The sequence below is a fragment of the Bubalus kerabau genome, chromosome 4, assembly GCF_029407905.1.
Source record: "Bubalus kerabau isolate K-KA32 ecotype Philippines breed swamp buffalo chromosome 4, PCC_UOA_SB_1v2, whole genome shotgun sequence".
NCBI classification, from domain to species: Eukaryota; Metazoa; Chordata; class Mammalia; order Artiodactyla; family Bovidae; genus Bubalus; species Bubalus kerabau.
The window spans coordinates 152669604-152687524 of record NC_073627.1 but is presented as its reverse complement, the minus strand read 5'-3'; the positions used below and the strand labels follow the sequence as shown (position 1 = coordinate 152687524).

General features: G+C 41.6%; 1 protein-coding gene across 4 annotated transcripts in view; it reads right to left on the bottom strand.

Moving 5' to 3' along the window:
- PTPDC1 (protein tyrosine phosphatase domain containing 1) overlaps window positions 1–4534 on the bottom strand; it is a 73530-nt gene extending 68996 nt beyond the window's left edge. For 2 of the 4 annotated variants that reach the window (XM_055579097.1, XM_055579098.1), the window contains exon 1: window positions 3160–4459. The gene's annotated coding sequence lies outside the window, so the exon portion shown is untranslated. The other 2 variants (XM_055579095.1, XM_055579093.1) reach the window with 2 other exon arrangements.
- Window positions 4535–17921: the final 13387 nt, after the last annotated feature.

Genomic DNA, 17921 nt, shown 5'->3' with positions numbered 1-17921 from the left:
CTGTCATATGCTACTAGATTAAAAAATATAAGGTATAAAATAGATTGCAGAGTATGGTCTCATTTTTATTAAGAAATACATAAATAGAACAGGTACATAAACAAAGACCAGAAGAACATGTCAAAATATTAACAGGGTGTATTTTATTTTCTGATTATCAGTATTTTCTAAGTTTGATATTGACTATATATTTACCTACCTTTATTTCTAGAAAACATTATTTTTAAAAGTCAATACGTATTATATGCAAACTTCCTGGGAAACAGTATTGTGTCTAGAATAAAATAAAAACATAGAAACAACACTAATTAAACCACTGGGCAATTTAAACCCTAAATCAGAAGGTTTTTTTAGGTGGAGAAAATATAAATCCTCTAGAACATTTTCCACCTAGAGCTAAATTAAATTAGTCTTTATAAAGCTATAAAAGTAACATATTAGGATTGACTTTGAAAACAGTATGATTCTAAATGAGAAAATGTTTCCATGGGTAGCTAAGATCATATGGCCCTTCTTAAACATACAGGAATCTAAGAATCTATAATAATTGATCCATTTAAACTATTATAATGTCTAGCACAAGTATTCAAACATTTTTGATGAAATAAAGTCCTGAGTTCATTTACAGGGCCAGACAACCTTCCTTTTGAAGGGAAGAGTGCCACAAATTATTAGATCATGTGTGCAGAAGAAATGGTGCTGCTTGAACTGTAGTGAATAAAAACAACTCCAAGATCAAAAAAGACATGCCTTTGTTTCCCTCAAGCACTATTTGCAGGCCTTCTCTAAACCATTCTCTACCTGCAAATGGCCAACTCCCTGCACTATAAACACATCCAGCAGCACTACACAGCATCCAGACAGGAAAGTACGAGCCAAAGACTAATATCTATTCACATCCAAGAGAAAGAACAAAGAAAGGAAGTATTCTTTCATAGCAGCTAGAATAAGGCTAGTTAATGGTTTTGCAGTAGAATCTGCCACTCAAAAAGTTATGGATTAAAATCATAAAGGTTTACTACCCAAGAGAACAAATGTTAGGTTTTAAACAAGACAAAAAAAAGAAGAAAACATGATTATTAACAAACTGAGAAAATGTTAAAGCAGAATCCCTATTAATAAAGTTTTTTTTTCATGCAAGTGTAAGTAGATAGTTTCAATTTTTCATCACTGTAACTAGTTACAATGCAAAATTCACAGCCTCTTTAAAAATCCAATTTGCTCAATTTACTGTAATCAGATTGATCACCGTTTGAAAGTGTTGGAATTGGGGTTGGAGCACCAGGTCTTCCTTAAACCAAAACTCACTTTATTTCCTCTATCCCATATTGCCTCCATAAGAACTAGAAAAATAAAACCTTTTTAGCAGCAAAGTGCATTAAATGACAGTTAATAATTGCAAAGAAATGGTTTGATTATTCACCTTACATTTTTTAGAACATGAAATATATAAGCAAATTAAGTATTAATAATTAAATATATCTTTTGGTGAGAATGAAGTGATATGGGAAGGAACAGATGAAGTCACTGGAAAAGAAACATTTCAGTGTATACATATTCATACCAACGATACCATTTATTTTTAGAACTAAAGAAAAATCTTCAGATTTTGAGGCATTTGGAAGGAGAATGAGATACGCTTTTAAGAGAACTGTGATTTAAGGTTTATCTTCAGCATAATTTTCTGATTTCCAATTGGAACTGTGAGGTTCAAGCTCATCTCCTAGAAGAATTTTCTAAATTGTGTGAACTTGAACAATCTATATGATTAACAAGAGGGAGATTATTAATTAATAGTAGAACAATACAACAGAACATGAAAATTACAGACTGGAGGCATTATGAATGAATTGTGGTTTTTAAACTTTTTTCATGGTGTTTCAAATTTTAATACGGACTTTAAAATAAATGCCTTGAGCCATTTTCTCAGGAGTAACAGAGCAGCAACAAAGGAAGCTGTATAAAAAAAGAGGGGAGAGAAAGGGGGAGGAGAAAGGGAGGAAGAGGTAGGGAGGAAGAAAAAAAACCAACCAAAATTGCCAGCACTTTCTCAAACTGAGAGCTGTGCAAGGTGCTAGCTCATAAACCTTGGCTTCTCCCAAAGCTTGGTTGGCCACCTCTTTGGAAGAGAAGATGTAATCTGCTCTTTTGAATCCCTAGGGTACACCCCATGAGGACGTGGGGGCTGGGTAGGAAATTTATAGAGTAGTTGTTCTCCAAATGGTCCCTGGATCACCAAAATGGAATCACCTAGTAACAGGTAAAATGCAGATTACCAGGCTAGGTCCCAGATACTGAATTCACATTTCTTGGGTGTGGGGGGCTGGGAATATTCATATTTTAAGTCACAAAGTAGAATTCTTGGTTGGGACATAACTGGAACAGAGGCTGAGAGGCAACATGATGAATGGGTTTGGAGCCACAGAGGCTTGGGTTTAAATCCCAGTTCTTCATTAAATAGCTCTGACTGCAGCATGTCACCCAAACCCTTGGATCCTCAATTTTCTCATTACAGAAGGTGGAATGACAGTCTGTTTTGGAGACCAAGTAAAATTATGTGTGTGTACGTGTGAGGCGTCACAAAACTTTTCTAATAGACGACCTTTCAAGTTCTTCCAACTCGTTTGCTTTAATCCTCTAATGTATATAACTATCACAAGAACGTCTCTTTCTCTCTTCCCTTAAAGCAGGGTTTCTCACCTTTTTCTCATTTACCCCCTCTCCTCCCAGGAGCCTTTCTAAGCATTTTCCCTTCTAATCCCCCAGTCCGAGACCGACAGTACTTAAGTTTTGTGGCCCTTTGGAAAGCCACAAGCCATTGTATTGTCTGAGATCCTTTTCCCCTCAAAAATATGAGCACTATCATCCACGTTGAGAATGTCCATCCTTGAGAGAGGTGACTTGGTCAAGGTCACACCACAAATTAGGAGCAGGATCTGGTCTCCATTGGCTACAAACCGATGGTCTGGAACCGGCCCATCCGCCCTCCCCCTCAGTTTACTCATTTACTTTTAATTAGTTACTGATATTTAAAAATCAGGAGCTCCTACAGAAAGATGTCGGGTCCTGGGCGGGGCTGAAAGAGGCCCCTCACAACCGGGCCCTGCAGCCCCGAAACCCAGGCCAATCCCCCTCACTGAGGTGCCCGCCAGCACTCACCACGTGAGGATTCAGACGTTTAACACGCAGCTGGAATCGCCGGCGCAGCTAAGTTAACAGCAGGTCGCGCGCCTCTCCCGCGGCTTCTCATCCGTAGTCCTCGTAGCTGCAGGCGGGTCGCTTCCCCGCCTTCCCCACCCGGCTTGCCCCCCGTCCGCCGGCTGACCTCCGCCCCAGCCCCAACTGAACCCCACAGGCCGTGCTTCACCGAGGTGTCTCAGAGGCCCCGCCGCTGCCCACCAGGGCAAGCAATACTACCGCCACTCACAGTCCTGCCTGCCTGACCAGGCCACCCGCCTAGCGGTCCATTCACCGCCGCTGGGCACTAGGGGCTGAGGTAACGCTCCCTCTGCGGTCCCTGGCGCGTCCCCGCCGCCTCGCACTGCACCAATCGCCGCCGCGCGCTGCTGCACGTGACGCGCGCTGGCCAATGGCAGCTTGAGACGGCCCGTGTCGCGGCTGGTGGCTCTGGGAGCTTTCAAAGTAGGCTGAGGGGCTGCAGGGTGCTAACTGCCTGCTCAGCTTACGCTGTTGGGTGGATTCGGGGTCAGTTCTGCGGGACTGTGGGTAGCCGAAGTCCAGTTTTGACTCCCGCTGCTCTCCCCGGACTACACCAGTAGGAGAAAAAAGGGAAAGGAGTACTTGGGGCGAGGGCTGACACAGTATGGGGTTTGGCCAGCCTCTCAGTCCTGCACAGAGAGCCTGTTTTCCACCTTTTCTTCCTCCGTTGTCATCCTAGTCCAGCCCCAGTCTTGCTACCTAGCCTCCAGCTAGTCCCAGATGTTCCCAAGGACGGGAATACTGGGATTAGATCAAGGCCCAGCAGTCAGCCTCACATTAGCTCCTATAACAGATGGAAGGATGGGTTTGCCTGCATGCCTAACTTTCAGCATCCTAAGCCCTTACACTCTTTTCCCTCTCTCAGAAGGTGTTAGGTTGGTACCCCAGGAATGCAAACTCCACTCTATCCTTACTGTTGGCTTCTATCCCCAAGTTTGGGCCAAAATGGTTGTTGTAGCTTCAGACATCACCTTAGTTTATTTTAGTTTGACCTAGTAGTCATTGTATTCTTCACCACTACTCTTTGCAGAAAAAGAAAAAAAAAAAAACCAGTTTCACAGTAACAATTATTAACTCTATCAAAAGTTGACCCTTGAGATATACGTATCTTTAAAATTCTATGATGGTTGTCTGGAAAGGCAGTTGGACTATTAGGCTGAATGATATGATACAGCATTGCCATTTGTTCTAAACAAATACAGTTTGAGTTGTGAGCTTAACTAGTTTTGCAAAATGAAACACCAATTTTACCTGACAGATGAAAGGTTGTTGATACACCGGGATTCTTGGCCCCCGGAGGACAAGAATTCAATCCGGGGCCAGAGACGAGGCTTGATCGCTCAGAGCTTTTGTGTAATAAAGTTTTATTAAAGTATAAAGGAGATAAAGAAAGCTTCTGACATAGGCATCAGAAGGGGGCAGAAAGAATACCCGCTTGCTAGAGTTAACAATGAGGTTATATAATCCAAAGAATGTCTGGAGGTTGTAAAGACCTCATCAGACCTACTCCCATAATTTACATTTTAAGATAACACTGTCCTCAGGCAAGATACATCCTTGTAAAGACCAGGTCTACTCCCATAATTAACATTTTTAAGATAACAGAAGGTTGAATCCAAAGACTGTCCTTAGGCAGGATGCATTATTGTTATATAATCCTAAGGAATATGGAGAAAGAAAAAGTTTGTCCTTTCTTCCTCCTTGAGAATTCCAGACCCCTCTCTCCTTGGGGACCCCTAGACTCCCTATCAACCTGCCTAGGAAATGACTCTCTCATTCCCCCCTTTTCTTTTAGGAGAATTATGTTGCCTAGGGAAAAGGGGCGTCGTTCTCGTTCCATAACTGCTTCTGAGCTGACAAGGGGCGTTCTCCCTAAATTGGTGAGGCAACATATTCTCCTAATCCTCATATTGAGGATATCTGATCCAGGGGCCCCAAATAGTAGTTGGAGGAAGCTGCAGCAGTAGCAGGAGTTTGAGCAACCATTTGTAACTTAAAAGCTTTCATGCGGCTAGAAACAAATCCAGTTATACAGTTACAGATGCAGGGAGCAAACAGCAAGAACAAAACAATCAGAATCAAAATTAAAAGTCACATTATGTCCACAGTTAAAGTGCAAAGTGTTGCACCAGTCCATTTTAGGGTTGGTAGATGTCATCAGATGAAGAAGAGGCATCGCATGTGATTGTTGTCGAAGGTATTCACAGTCTTGGAGAAAGTCTTTCTTGAAGTGGAGATGTCCACCTCCGGAAGCCTTCCACTGATAAAGAGGGGAGTGCTCCACAGACCCAGCAGTTAGACCGATTGTAGAATGCAGCGTAGGAGTGCGCCCAGGACCAGGACAGGAAGGCATTGTCTTGAGGATCAAACGGCAGACTCAGGATTTTTGGAGTCAGCAGAAGTAGACTCACATAGATTATCAGGCCCATCCACTGCCCTTTGCTTAACTCCAGAGCTCGGGTCAGGGCCACAAGCTCTGCTAACTGAGCACTGGTTTCCTGGGGGAGAGATTTTGCTTCCAAAACCTGTTCAGCAGTCACCACGGCGTAACCTGCTTTACGCTTTCCATCCTGAACAAAAGAACTGCCATCTGTAAATATTTCCATGTCAGGATTGTCTAATGGGGTATCCTTTAGATCCTCCCAAGCTGCATAGTTTAAAATTAGGAATTGAGAACAATCGTGATCAGGTGTTTCATTTTCCTTCTCAGGAAGGAAAGTGCCAGGATTTAAATTTCCACAAACTTTAAGCTTAGTTTCTGGTCCTTCTAACAACAATGACTGATACTTAAGAAGCCTACTGTCTGTCATCCAAATATTAACCTTAGAATTTAAGATTCCACTCACATTATGAGAAGTCAGTACAGTAAGGTTTCATTCATTAATTATTTTTAAAGCTTCAGGTGCTAATAAAGCCGCTGCCCCAATTACTCTTAGGCAGTGGGGCCACCCACGTGAAACTACATCTAATTCTCTGCTTAGATAAGCAATAGGTTGCTGGTGAGGCCCTCGGGGTTGTGTCAAAACTCCCAATGCCACACCTTTTCTTTCAGTGACAAACAAATTAAATTCTGACCCTGTGGGCAAGCTCAGAGCTGGAGCTTGCAGGAGAGCAGTCTGAAAAACCTTAAAAGCCTTTTGAGTTTCTGGAGACCAAACCAGTTTGTCGGTTTGGGCCTGCTGAGTTTCAGCTATAAGTTTATATAAAGGCCGGGCAAGTTCCCCGTAACCCGGAATCTAAATGCGACACTAACCTGTGATTCCCAAAAATCCTCTCAATTGTCTTAAAGTCATAGGTAGGGGATGATTTAGTATAGGTTTAATTCTCTCAGGGCCTATGGCCCTAGTCCCTTCTGATATGATTAGGCCCAGATATCTAACTGATTGTTGACAAAGCTGAGCCTTTTCTCTTGATGCCTTGTAACCACAGCCTGCCAGAAAGTTTAAGAAATCTTCTGAGGCTCGCGAACAAGCTTCCTCTGTCTCAGCACAGAGCAAAATATCATCTACATATTGTAACACCACTGCTTCAGAGCTATTAAAGTTTTGTAGATCCCGTGACAAACTTTATCCAAATAAGTGAGGACTGTCATGAAATCCCTGGGGCAAAACTGTCCACGTTAACTGAGAAGCTGGCTGCGTAGGGTCTTCAAAGGCAAATCGAAATTGACTTTCTTCCGCCAAAGGCACTGAATAGAAGGCATCCTTTAAATCAATTACTGAGAAATATTTGGCCCGTTCAGGAATTTCAGACAATAGAGTATAAGGATTAGGCACCACGGGGTGTAAAGGAACTACAGCCTCATTTATTATTCGTAAATCTTGAACTAGTCTCCATTTACCATTCGATTTCTTTATACCCAAAATAGGAGTGTTGCAAGGACTGTTACAGGGAATTAATAGTCCCTGCTCCTTTAAATTTTTGATGATGGGTTTTAACCCTTCCTTAACTAGGTTTCAGTGGATATTGCTTCTTATGTGGAAATACGTGTGGGTCTTTGAGCTTAACAACTACAGGAATAGCATTTTGTGCTCGACCCACAGATTTTCCATCAGCCCACACTCTAGGATTTACATTTTGTTCAACTAAAGGGAGAGAAAGGAAGGGCTCCATATTCATGAAAACAGAGGAATGGACCTTGCTCAGTATATCCCTTCCCAAAAGGGGTGAGGGAGATTCTGGCACGATCAGAAACTCGTGTGAAAACAGCACAGAATCCCAGTTGCAAGATAAAGAATAACTGAAATAATACCTTTTGGCTTGTCCAGACAGTCCCATTACGGAAGCGGATCGGGAAGAAAGTGGGCCAGGGGCTTCAGTAAGCACAAAATAAGTTGCCCCAGTATCTAAAAGGAAATCGACAGATTGGCCCCCCACAATTATTAATACCCAGGGTTCCTCAGGTGTAATTAGGACGGGAGCTTGTGAGGGGACCCCCGGGCACCTTCAGTCCTGATTGTCTTGAGAGTTCGACCCTGGAGACCTACGCCTCTGGGGGCAGTCTCTCTTCAGTGTGGTCCTTTGCAGACGGGACATGGAGCCGGGGGCGGCTTAGATGCCTGAGGGCAATCCCGCTTGAGGTGCCCCTCCTTTCCACAGTAATAGCAAGCCCATCCCTTTTCACCTGGGCCCCTCTGGGCATTTTTCTCAGGCTGTTTAAGAACGTTTTTCATAGCCATGGCGAAGGCTTCCCGCCTTTTCCTTTGTCTTTTTTTGCCTTTCTTTTCCTCATATTCCCTACCATAATAGACTGTCTGAGCCAGTTGTAACAGAGTATCTAATGACTGATTTGGTCCATATGCCTGTTTTAATAGCTTACGGCGGATATCTGGAGCCGACTGAGTGAGAAATCTATCCTTTAAGATCACTTTTCCCTCTTCACTTTTGGGATCAATCTCAGTGAATCTGCGAAGGCCTTCTCTTAGTCTATCTAGGAATTTACCAGGAGCTTCCTTCTCCTCCTGTTCTATGTCTGCCAATTTGCCATAGTTTAAAGGCTTAGAACGCGCCTGCCTAAGTCCTTCAAGAATACATCTAACAAAATGACTCTGATCCCATCTTCCTTTAGCTGTGTTGTAGTCCCAGTCTGGTTCTATAGTTGGGACCGCCTGATTCCCAGTGGGGAGGGCCGCTATCTCGTTCTCCCTCTTCCCTACTGATTCATTACCAAGCCATTCATCTCCATAAGCAACCGCTTTTCCCAAAACTCGAGTCTTTGACTCGGGAGTCAGCGTTTGTCCCAAGATATACATCACATCCTTCCAAGTGAGGTCATAAAGCAGAGTAACACCTTTAAAAGCTCTAATATATTTTTCTGGGCCCTCTAAATAATCTCCCAGATCCTCCTTGATTCTTTGTATTTCTTGATAAGAGAAAGGCTTATTAACTCTCATAGACTGATTATTTCTCCTGGTGGGTGTTTCATAAAGAGGCAACAGCTTGTGTGGCTGTTCCTCAGTCTCTCTGGCTGCTCTGTGCATATGATCCCAGGGATAGATTGGAGAAGCCTGTTTTTCCTCTTCTCTTTGTCTCCTGTCCTGTAGAACAGTATTATACTTAAGAGACCCTCCAACTGGCCACCGTTCGCCGTCCTCCAATGGATACCGTGGCCATGCAGTATCACATAGGAAGACCAGGTGTGTCTTCTTTAAGCCCTGGGGATCAAATCTATCCCAGTTTTTCAGGATACAGTTCAAAGGAGTGAGGCTGGAATTGTTAGCTCCCATCTGTAAGAGAGAAAAAAAGCGACCAAGGCCATTTTTCTACCGGAGGCGTCCCTCCCTGCTCTAGATGGGGGTGTAGACAGACGTTACACCAAAAGCTTTTCCTTCCTGGTCGGACTTAGTCTGTCCCTTACTGATGCAGGCGCCGTACTCGTCCCTCCCGGTTCTACCACCGAGATGGGGTGGGGATGTACCAGGGATAGACTTGATAGCATCCCTACTTGACGTCCAGCTCTTCACCTTTAACCTTGCTTGCCTCTGATGTCACCCGGGGTGAATCAGAGTAACCTTCCGGAATGCCTCCCAAGCTAAGACCGCTGTGGGAAACATTTGTCACCTGAGTGCCTGTGCACGACCCTGAGTATTTCCTGACTACAATAAGACCGACACGAACATAAAACTGAGATGTTCTTTCCAAGCATCACCACACCAGTATAACAGCCTCCTCTGATCTACTAAGAGCCGGCGTTACCAAAGAAAAAAACCCATTGCAGTCCCAATCTGAGTAACCTTTAACCTCAGAGATGTTCTGGGAGCTAGAGCTCCATCTAGCTTCCGAACTTTCAATTCCTAGCGAGGCTAGGCACTTTATTGGCTACCAATCCAAGTTTGGGACCTAAGCCACAGTACACAATAACAGTATAGATCACAAGTCCCTTGAAAGTCTATGATCCGATAGATTAGGTTAGTACTTCTAATTACCAAGGAGTTATGAAATGGTCAAAGAGACCGAAAAGTTTGACTGAGAAAGGAGAGTTCGGTCCACACGCTTTGCCCATTTCTGGTTGGTTCCCGAAGGAGACATTGGGTGCCTCTTGGCATTGACAGGTCGGTATAACACCCCAACAGGTTTCTGCCATAAGCCCTATGAGATCACCGTGGAACCGCAGAGCAGGGCTCCTTACTTGCTTCATGCAGGGCATGCCATTCATTCACACAAGCACACGGTAGAATTAGTAAAGCACAGCAGAAAATGTGTTCACTAAGAGAACAAAGAGCTAAAGCTCCAAGCATCCTTACCTTGTCCTGAAGGATCCCGGATGAGCCTCCAAGATGAAAGGTTGTTGTTGAATCACGCAAATACACCGGGATTCTTGGCCCCCGGAGGACAAGAATTCAATCCGGGGCCAGAGACGAGGCTTGATCGCTCAGAGCTTTTGTGTAATAAAGTTTTATTAAAGTATAAAGGAGATAGAGAAAGCTTCTGACATAGGCATCAGAAGGGGGCAGAAAGAGTACCCGCTTGCTAGAGTTAACAATGAGGTTATATAATCCAAAGAATGTCTGGAGGTTGTAAAGACCTCATCAGACCTACTCCCATAATTTACATTTTAAGATAACACTGTCCTCAGGCAAGATACATCTTTGTAAAGACCAGGTCTACTCCCATAATTAACATTTTAAGATAACAGAAGGTTGAATCCAAAGACTGTCCTTAGGCAGGATACATTATTGTTATATAATCCTAAGGAATGTGGAGAAAGAGAAAAAGTTTGTCCTTTCTTCCTCCTTGAGAATTCCAGACCCCTCTCTCCTTGGGGACCCCTAGACTCCCTATCAACCTGCCTAGGAAATGACTCTCTCACTAAGAAACTAGTATTCAGACGAGTATTTGTCAGATTTTTAAAAAATCTCTTTTAGAAAGGATCTTTCCAGAAGCCCCACCCAAGAACGTCTATCCACATCTTACAGATTTGAACTTAGTAACATAGCCTTGCCTGGTACTCTAAGCACATTTCTGTCCTCAATAAAATTCCCTTCCAAAAAAGGAAGGAAGAATGCCTTTGGATGAACAACTACAACCTCTTTTTATAAACACTTGCAAGTGGTCCTGTATCACACAACTCAGTAGAAATAATTCCTTCCCCTGGGTGTGCTGAACAACTTATTAGGCAAATATAAACTCTATGGCTGACTCTGTGCTAAATGCTTTACATATATTTTCCTCTTAAATGCTCAACAATCCTGCAAGGTGGGCAGGCATTACTAGCCCTCTCATGCACATGAACACTGAAAGATAATAGTGACAAACCATAGATATACCAAATGATATAGATATACTACTGAGCTGCTACACAGTATTTTACAAGCACATGGCCTAAGGAATATAATTTCATGTACTAAGTCAAGAAGGACCACTCTACTCTGTCTAAAGCTGACTAGAATCAAACAAAATGAGAATAAGGCCACTCCCCTATATGCACAGGAAGCAGGCCTCAGGTAATATACCCAGTGTAAAACTATAGTTATGTCAAAACACCAATATAGTAATGTTGTAAAAACAAATGCTTTTGATAAACAGTCGAAGCTAAAAGAGAACTGAAAAAGTTGAACTTGGTACTTCTCAACACAGTCCAGGGGAGAAGAGTGCCCATATTAGAGTTTATTAGCAACCCACTTCAGTACTCTTGCCTGGAAAATCCCACGGATGGAGGAGCCTGGTAAGCTGCAGTCCATGGGGTCGCTAAGAGTCAGACACGACTGAGCGACTTCACTTTCACTTTTCACTTTCGTGCCTTGGAGAAGGAAATGGTAACCCACTCCAATGTTCTTGCCTGGAGAATCCCAGGGATGGGGGAGCCTGGTGGGTTGCCGTCTATGGGGTCCCACAGAGTCGGACACAACTGAAGCGATTTGGCGGTGGCAGCAGCAGTAAGTAATGAGGCTGATTTTTTGCATTCAATAAACTTTAATGCTTATTGAATACGTGCTGCTCCATTAAGCATAAGTATTAGTCAGATAATCCCTGCCTTTAGGGAGTCCACAGTCAAGGGGGAGAAAGACAAGAGTACAGACAATTTGAACACATCATGATACTATGGGTGATATGGAACAGGTGAGAAGGCATCCAACCTGGAAGGGAGGGAAGGGAGTTGTCACAGAAGAATTTCTAAAGAACTGATGGCTCTAAATAATATATTTTTAAAAAGAGCTGATGACTAATGGGGTCTTGAAAATGGAACTGGAGACCACCAGCTAAGTGTAAGGAATGGTAGTACAAAAGTATATAGATGGCAAAGAGGTTGAGGCATATTGATACTGGGTATGAAAAGATAGGGGATAGGAGAGTACGTGGAACAGTTAGGCAGTGCCTTGTCGTGATGGGTCACATATTTATGCTAAGGAGTTTGATTGCTATGGCCGGTAGCATCCATTGTCTCCTTGCTTTGGGCGGCAGGTGGGGGTGGGTGGAGTTACTTTACATTGTATGCAGTTTTCTTGGTGGCATTCTTAATTTAGACGTCTTCTGCTTCCCCAGCCAATGGATGGGCACTTGACACAAGCAAAGCCAATCAGATGAGAGGAAAAGATGTGGGATTGGGAGTTGAGTGTTTAAACATCTGCACTATAGAGCTGATGAGGCTCTTGGATCCATGAAAAGATTCCAAGATTGGATGGTACTCACAACTGACAATATTTTCCTTAGCAAACCCAATAACCTAGAGTTTAGTTACTTCATTTTCACATCTCACAACTAGCTATAAATACTGTATTTTAGCTGCTGAAAAGATGTACTCTATAGTTACTGTGATTGTACTTTCTAGCCAAAAATTAAATTGTATTTAATCATCCCTGTTACAGAGAATCTGTACTATATAGAAATCATTTTTTAGTTAATATTAAAACAGTTTATTCCAGGCACCATCTCCAATTATGATATCCTCAGTAATACACCTTAGCCACTGCTCTGAATCTATCTACTGTTAAGGGAGAGAAGTGGACAGTCAGTCTTGAATGGTAAGTTGTTGCACTTATTGAAGACTTGCCCTGTTAGTTTATCTCAAATATTCCATTATTGAGTTGAATGAATATTCTGGCTTGGCAGTTTTTCAAGTTGTAATTTTGTTTCCTTATGAAGCACAAGCTGAAATCAAGATTGCAGGGAAAAATATCGGTAACCTCAGATATGCAGATGACACCAGCCTGTGGAAGAAAGTGAAGAAGAGCTAAAGAGCCTCTTGATGAAAGTGAAAGAGGAGAGTGAAAAAGTTGGCTTAAAGCTCAACATTCAGAAAACTAAGATCATGGCATCCAGTCCCATCCCTTCATGACAAATAGATGGGGAAAGAGTGGCACTTTATTTTGGGGGGCCCCAAGAAAGAGAAATGCAAAAAAGCAAAATGGCTGTCTGAGGAGGCCTTATGATAGCTGTGAAAAGTGAAGAAGAAAAGGAAAGATATACCCATTTGAATGCAGAGTTCCAAAGAATAGCAAGGAGAGATAAGAAAGCCTTCCTAACGATCAATACTAAGAAATAGAGGAAAACAGTAGATGGGAAAGACCAGAGATCTCTTCAAGAAAATTAGAGATACCAAGGGAACATTTCATGCAAAAATGGGCTCAATAAACGACAGAAATGGTAGGGACCTAACAGAAGCAGAAGATATTAAGAAGAGGTGGCAAGTATACACAGAAGAACTATACAAAAAAGATATCCGTGACCCAGATAATCACGATGGTGTGATCACTCATCTAGAGCCAGACATCCTGGAATGTGAAGTCAAGTGGGCCTTAGAAAGCATCACTACGAACAAAGCTAGTGGAGGTGATGGAATTCCCGTTGAGCTATTTCAAATCCTGAAAGATGATGCTGTGAAAGTGCTGCACTCAATATGCCAGCAAATTTGGAAAACTCAGCAGTGGCCACAGGACTGGAAAAGGTCAGTTTTCATTCCAATCCCAAAGAAAGGCAATGCCAAAGAATGTTCAAACTACCGCACAATTGCACTCATCTCACATGCTAGTAAAGTAATGCCTAAAATTCTCCAAGCCAGGCTTCAGCAATATGTGAACCGTGAACTTCCAGATGTTCAAACTGGTTTTAGAAAAGGCAAAGGAACCAGAGATCAAATTGCCAACATCTGATGGATCATCAAAAAAGCAAGAGAGTTCCAGAAAAACATCTACTTCTGCTTTATTGACTATGCCAAAGCCTTTGACTGTGTGGATCACAATAAACTGTGGAAAATTCTGAAAGAGATGGGAATACCAGACCACCTGACCTGCCTCTTGAGAAACCTATATGCAGGTCAGGAAGCAACAGTTAGAACTGGACATGGAACAACAGACTGGTTCCAAATAGGAAAAGGAGTACATCGAGGCTGTATATTGTCACCCTGCTTATTTAACTTCTATGCAGAGTACATCATGAGAAACCTTGGGTTGGAAGAAGCACAAGCTGGAATCAAGATTCCTGGGAGAAATATCAATAACCTCAGATATGCAGATGACACCATCCTTATGGCGAAAGTGAAGAGGAACTAAAAAGCCTTTTGATGAAAGTGAAAGAGGAGAGTGAAAAAGTTGGCTTAAAGCTCAACATTCAGCAAATGAAGATCATGGCATCTGGTCCCATCACTTCATGTCAAACAGATGGGGAAACAGGGGAAACAGTGGCTGACTTTATTTTTCTGGGCTCCAAAATCACTGCAGATGGTGATTGCAGCCATGAAATTCAAAGACGCTTACTCCTTGGAAGGAAAGTTATGACCAACCTAGACAGCATATTGAAAAGCAGAGACATTACTTTGCCAACAAAGGTCTGTCTAGCCAAGGCTATGGTTTTTCCAGTAGTCATATATCGACGTGAGAGTTGAACTATAAAGAAAGCTGAGCACTGAAGAATTGATGGTTTGAACTGTGGTGTTGGAGAAGACTCTTGAGAATCCCTTGGACTGCAAGGAGATCCAAACAGTCCGTCTTAAAGGAGATTAGCCCTGAGTGTTCATTGGAAGGACTGATGTTGAAGATGAAATTCCAGTACTTTGGCCACCTGATGTGAAGAGCTGACTCATTTGAAAAGACCCTGACGCTGGGAAAAATTGAAGGCAGAAGGAGAAGAGGACGACAGAGGATGAGATGGATGACATCATCGACTCAATGGACATGAGTTTGGGTAAACTCCAGGAGTTAGTGATGGACAGGGAGGCCTGGAGTGCTGTGGTCCATGGAGTCGCAAAGAGTTGGACATGACTGAGTGATTGAACTGAACTGATAATTATTTGCAATTGTGTTTGAAATAAGCCATAATGTAATTGTCTCAAGTTAATGTGAGCTGTTTTTAGCGGTGCAAAAGCTCTGATTGCATATTTTCATTTTATCCTTAGTATTAATAAAAGATGGGCATTCATGTTTAATCATATTCACAGATTACCTTAGTGAACAGAAATATGTTTCATTATCTTTAAATCAATGAATTTCAATATGTTCCAAGGTTCCCCCCCAAATGCTGCATCATTATGACACAAAAATGATAAACTCTCCTCCCAAGGTTTTGAATATAATTTTTGAAAATGAGAATATATCTATCTTTAATTACAAAAAATATTCATTGAAAAAATAAATTGCAAGAAAGTAGAAAAATATGAGGACTACCTTTAAAATATATAAATTTTATATATAAAAATACATAAATTTAAAATATAAAAGTGGCTTATAGTGTCCAAGACATTTTTCTACAAATTTATTCAAACATAAGCTCAATTTAAATAAGATCATATTATAGACTGTTTCATAATTTATTTTTTACTTAACATAACCTAGACAGCTTCGAATAACAAATTACCACAAACTTAGTGACTTAAAACAATACTTATTTATTATCTCACAGTTTTTGTTGCCAGGCTGCATCAGCTATTGGCCAGGACAGCAGTCCCATCAGAGGTTTGACCATGGAAATATCTGCTTCCAAGCTGTTATTAGCAAGACTGATCTCCCTACAGCTCTAGACTGTGGTTCCATTTTTTTTTGCTGACTGTCAGCAGTGGGCTGCTCTCAGATTCTAGAAGCTGTCCTCAATTCCTTGCCACGTGGTTCTCTCCAATGACCCTCTTACAACCTGGCAGCTTCTTTGAAGCCAGTAAAGGAGTGAGAATTGTGACCCCATGGACTGTAGCCCACCAGGCTTCTCTGTTCATGAAATTCATGGAACTGGAATGGGTTGCCATGCCCTTCTCCAGGGGATCTTCCCAACCCAGGGATCAAACCCAGGTCTCCTGCATGGCAGGCAGAGTCTTTGCCACTGAGCCACCTGGGAAGCCCGTAACAGTAGCCTAATATTCCACTGTACAAATGTCCTATAATTTAACTACCCTCTGTAGATAGAAGGTTGTTTCAAATTCTTCTTTATTATAAACAGTGCTACAATACATTTTTGCGACTTCTCCAATTCTTTCCTTAGGATAATGCCTAAAAGTAAAGTTGCTGAGTTGAATGGTATATGCTTTTAAAAACAATTTGCATATTACAAAATGGGCATCCAAAAAATTGATCCCATCCAGTAAGAATGTATGAGAGTGCTGGTTCATGCACATACTTGCCTTATCCCTAAATTTAAGCTTTACCATTCTAATGGTGAAAAACTATGTTTCATAGTTTTAATCTGTATTGCTTTATTGGTAAAGTCAAACATGTTTATATGTTTACTGGACATTTGTTTTGTGAATTGTCTTCTCATGACTTTTGCCTAGCATGCAACTGTGAAAAACTGTATGTTAACTGCTCTTTATAGATTGCAAATATTTTCCCTAATTTATGCTTTTCAATATTTGGCAGAATTCTTGGCCTTGGAAAAGTTTTAAATTTTTTTCAGAGATCAATTCTATTGGTCATTTTCTTAATGCTTTCTGCCTTTGATACAATGCTTAGTAATACCTTTGCCACTTGAGAAGTGTAAACATTTCCACACATTTGTTGTTCTAAAATTCTTATAGTTTTATATCTTATTTAACTTTTAATTGTTCTGGAATTGTGTTGTAAGATTGATTAATTGTGAAAAACATGACAAGTGTGTGTGTGTGTTTTACTTGAGTTATTTTAGATGGGCAACTCTAGAGCTGGTTTTAAAATGAGTCACTTGTTGCTGTAGATTTGTGGGAAATAGAGAACAAATCAGCACTGTGGAATGTTTCGTCATAATGCGGTTCTCTGAGTACTTTTATTTCCAGTAAAATCCACTTTTTCCTGAAATGTTATGGAACTATGTCACTTGTGCTATAATAACATTATATAAGAGGACATACTTAGTGATGAAATTGACAACAGGGAATAAATTAAAAGGATCTAGGACAAGGACCAAACCACAGAAGCCCTTAATTAAGAGAGCAGGATGTTCTTGCCAAAACACAATTACTTTCAAAAGCAATCACATTGAGGCCCAGGGCACTGAAGCTTCTGTTGAGAAAGTGAAGTTATTCTTCACTACAAGTGAGAAATCAAAGATAGCTGGGGAGCAGTGGGAGGCCAAGACTGAGCTCAGGCTTGGCTGGAGCGTAAAGCAAGTCTCTTAGGTATGCTCTCCTGCCCCAGTGGAATTCAAAGACTGAGTCAAAAAGAAATTTTGGTGACCAGTATGCCAAAGTGGCTTGTTGAGCTTTGATGTCTCTTAAATGAATTAATGTGTGAAATGAAGAAACAAAAGCAGATATGAAATTCAAATTCTGTGACTTGTTCACCTGCGATTCCCAACACTTAACACAGAGTCTGGCTCAGTGTGGGTTCTCAATGTTAATTTCCTCTCCCTTTCCCTGAGCCATCCTCTCACTTAACTCAACTTCTATCATTTAGCACAGGGACTGGAATATTATTAAGCACTTAGTGAATGTTTATGGAATAAATGTTTGCATGGTTTGAAGAAATAAATGTACATGTATTCAAGAGGAAATTTAGTTATATACAAACAATCATATAGCCAATTTATGAAGAGCCTATTTCTATACTAAGTGCTTTGTGTACTTAGTTCATTTAACCTTCATAACCCCATGATATAAATATTATTAATATTATTGTTCCAATTTTGCATGTGAAGAAAGAGAAGATCAGAGAGGAACCAAAGTTATCCGACTAAGTGGAGGAATCAAGGTTTAAAACACTGAGCTGACAACAAAGCCCAAGTAATTTCCCAGTATTCCTTTAGAGCCTCTAAAAATGTCACCGATCACTAAGGAGAGACACCTCTAATCATTGCATAGGCATGTACAT